This window comes from Alexandromys fortis, unplaced genomic scaffold (assembly GCF_014885135.2).
Source record: "Alexandromys fortis isolate MF-2015 unplaced genomic scaffold, M_Fortis_MF-2015_v1.1 scaffold_5, whole genome shotgun sequence".
NCBI lineage: Eukaryota > Metazoa > Chordata > Mammalia > Rodentia > Cricetidae > Alexandromys > Alexandromys fortis.
In genome coordinates this window covers 29985087-29988773 of record NW_026067924.1, presented here as the reverse complement: position 1 = coordinate 29988773, position 3687 = coordinate 29985087, and positions in this window count along the sequence as shown.

Genomic DNA, 3687 nt, shown 5'->3' with positions numbered 1-3687 from the left:
GGGAAATGGGAGGCTGGGAGGAGGCGGAAACTTTTTTTTTTCCTATTCTCAATAAAAAAAAATAAAAATAAAACGAGGAAACTATAAAAAAAAAAAAAAACAAATGACCCTACCACATAAAAAAAAAATAGTCCAAACAAAACAAAATGGGAGTGGGTAAGCTCCACAAAATATTATGAATTCCTCTTGTGTTGGTCAACTGCGCCTGCGCATTGGACCTATCCCAAAGTGTTGTCGATATTCTCAGTGAGATTCCAATGTAGAAAATTATGTTTTCCTTGTCTTGCCTTTACCAGCAAGTATCAATTGCAAATAGCTGTTAGGTTAAGGGCCAGAGCCTGCATCCATTTCCTCATTCAGGTCATCTTTTATCAAATTTAAGCTAATGTAAACCAGCAGTAGAACGTTCACAGGCATTATGGTCCTAATTATTTTTAAAACTTATTGGCCTTGGTCACTACCTTTTTATTTTAGTTTATTCATTTTACATGCTAATAACAGTTCCCCCTCCCACTCCTTTCTCCTCCCTTCCCCCATTTTACCCACATGCACTCCACAGAAATTGTAAGTCCTCCCTTAAGGAATGAACAAAACCTGGCAGGTTCAGTTGAGGCAGGACCAAGCCCACCACCCTTATCAAGGATGAGCAAGGCATCCTGCCATATGGAATGGGCTCTGAAAAGCCCTTTTCATGAAGTAGGAATAGATCCTGGTCCCACTGGCAGGGTTCCTAAAAACAGAGCAGGTTACAAAACTGTCCCCCACATGCAGAGGACCCTTTTCAGTCCCATGCAGGATCCTCTGCTGTCGGTCTAGGGTCCTTGAGCTCCCTCAAGTTTGGGCCAACTGTCTCTGTAGGTTTCCCAGGCATGATCTTTACCCCCTTGCTCATTTAATCTCTCCTCTTAACTGGAAGTAAATGACCTAAGCTCTTTCCATGTTTCTCTTTTAGTCGTTTGTGGTCAGCACCCTCCTTTATTTCTTTATGCTGAAACAACCGTATCTGGCTGCCCTCACCATTGTAATAAGAAGTACTCACACCTACACATGTATCATTCACTCACTGCCTAAGAGTTCCTTGTGCTTGTTTTTGACAAATTGCTATCAATTAGTAGACAGGCAATTTATGGTGGTGACAAGAACTAACCTGGAAGGATTTGATTTGAGGTTCGTAAAGTAAACTCAGCCAATGTTGATCCTGGCTAATAAATCAACACCTAAGTCTCCATATCAAATACTAATTAATTTGTCCTTTCCTCCTTCGTATGAATTTAGTGTCATTCTGAGTCTGTAGGAGAGAGTTCTTGCAGCTTGAAGCATGAATACTCTCATGCCTTGTCATGGACTTCTATTAATTGCAGTAAATTTAGTAGTTTCGGACAACCAAATTTAGAAAAGAAAGATGGACTTGGGAGAGAATTTTCCCCTTTGGCAAGCAGGATCACAATAAATCCTTTGGAAAGTAATAGAAGTAATTTTTTACATGTACTTTGATATTCAGATATTCTAATAATTCACTTACTAGGATTATTACAATCCAAAATCCAAAATTTAGAATAACACTCTAAATTCAAATAAAATAAATATGGCAAAGTAAGTTAGAGTTATTATAGAATATTGCACTCTAGCGACAGAAGCAAAAGCAAAATCACATTTATGCTTGCATTGTCTTCACTGAGGGCTAAAAGTTCCCAAATATATGAATAAGATAACCAACTGCATCTCCTATATACAAATGCATTGTGTTTACACTGTGTATTTAAAAGGTGTTATGCAAACTTCATGATTGAGTCTTTGTTAATCATACGAGATAAAGGACTAACTAGAAACCTTGGGTGCTATACAGACTCAGGGGTTACTCATTTACATAAATGTAGACTCTTTGTCCATTTGCAGTACTTAGTTAGCTATGCAGAGAACGTGAAAGCACATAAATTCCACTCCTCTCTTCCATGCATGTTATGAAAGAAGGGAATAAATTAAATGTTAATAAGAAATAATACCCTGAAGTGGTAGGTCTACTCCAAACCTGTCTGGACGTCTTTAGTAGTGTGATCTCTGTGATTCTTTGGCCAAAGACAAATTTAATTCAGAACCAGACCCTGGAAGGCAGGACAAGAAGCACAGGTAAAAAGAGAGTTAGTTATTTCCCTGGGGAAACTTAGCTATGTTTAGAGTCTTGCTGCAGCTGTGGGATAGCTCTGAGTCTGTCTTTCCACTGTCTTTTGGACATGGGCAACTTTTTTATCCCTTTTTGGGCATTTTCCATAAAGTCAGAATTTTAGGACGTTATGTGATATTTCATGGCATTCCTCTGAAGGATGCATTCTTTTGATTTTGTTAAGACCTGGAGTAGCATCTGCTGTTCCCCAGGCATCATATCCTTTTCAAGTAGAAAATGAGTCAGAAGCATCCTTGGGCCTAGGGGATTTCTCCTGGGACATCAAATTGCCTGAGACTCATTCAGCCTATAGTTTAACTCAGGAGCCTGGGATCTTGTGGGAGTGGTAATATAGAATAAGAGAAACAATTTAAAATATATGTGTGTGAACTAAGTATTAAAGGAATAAACCAGTGTCTATGGAAACAATATTATTTTAACTTCATCAGTCAGTCTTTAATCATAGGAAGTAGTAGCAATGTTAAGTTACAAAATCATATTCATAGCAAAATGTTAAAATTATGTGCAAGGAAATAGATACCTCAGCATATCAGTATTGGTTTGTATAAAATTCAAATAATAATAAATATTTATAAAGCTAGAAATCAAGGGTTACAAGAGGTCTTGAGATATAAGGTGCTGAAGGTTACTCTACATATTCAACTGGTTGAAAATTGATAATTTAAAAAATAATTGCTCAAATAAACCAATGTTGTTAGAAAACTTTACAAAGACAGAAGAAAAGATAAAGCCTAAGTCTGTCTGTCCTTTAGACTGTGTTCTGCACTGCTAAACTTGCAAATATGCAAACTCATCCCCCCTCAGTTTTGTTTGTCGCCCAGAGCTTACACAGAATTTTACATATTGATCCTCCCAATCCAAGAGCAAGGGAGGTCCTTCCATTTTCTGGTGTCCTCCTCTATTTCTTTCTTCAAAGACTTGAAGTTCTTGTCAAATAGATCTTTCACTTCCTTGGTCAGGGTTACCCCAAGATATTTTATGCTCTTTGTGGCTATCGTGAAAGGTGATGCTTCTGTGATTTCCCTCTCTGTTTCCTTATCCTTAGTGTATAGGAAGGCAACTGATTTTTTGGAGTTGATCTTGTATCCAGCCACGCTACTAAAGGTGTTTATCAGCTGTAGGAGTTCTTTGGTAGAATTTTTGGGGTCGCTTATGTATACTATCATGTCATCTGCAAATAACGAAAGCTTAACTTCTTCCTTTCCAATACGAATCCCCTTGATCCCCTTATGTTGTCTTATTGCTATTGCTAGAACTTCAAGCACTATATTGAAGAGGTATGGAGAGAGTGGACATCCTTGTCTTGTTCCTGATTTTAGTGGGATGGCTTTGAGTTTTTCTCCATTTAATTTAATGTTAGCTGTCGGTTTGCTGTAGATAGCTTTTATTATATTTAGGTATGACCCTTGTATCCCTATTCTCTCCAAGACCTTTATCATAAAGGGGTGTTGAATTTTGTCGAATGCTTTTTCCGCATCTAATGAAATGATCATATGGTTTTTTTC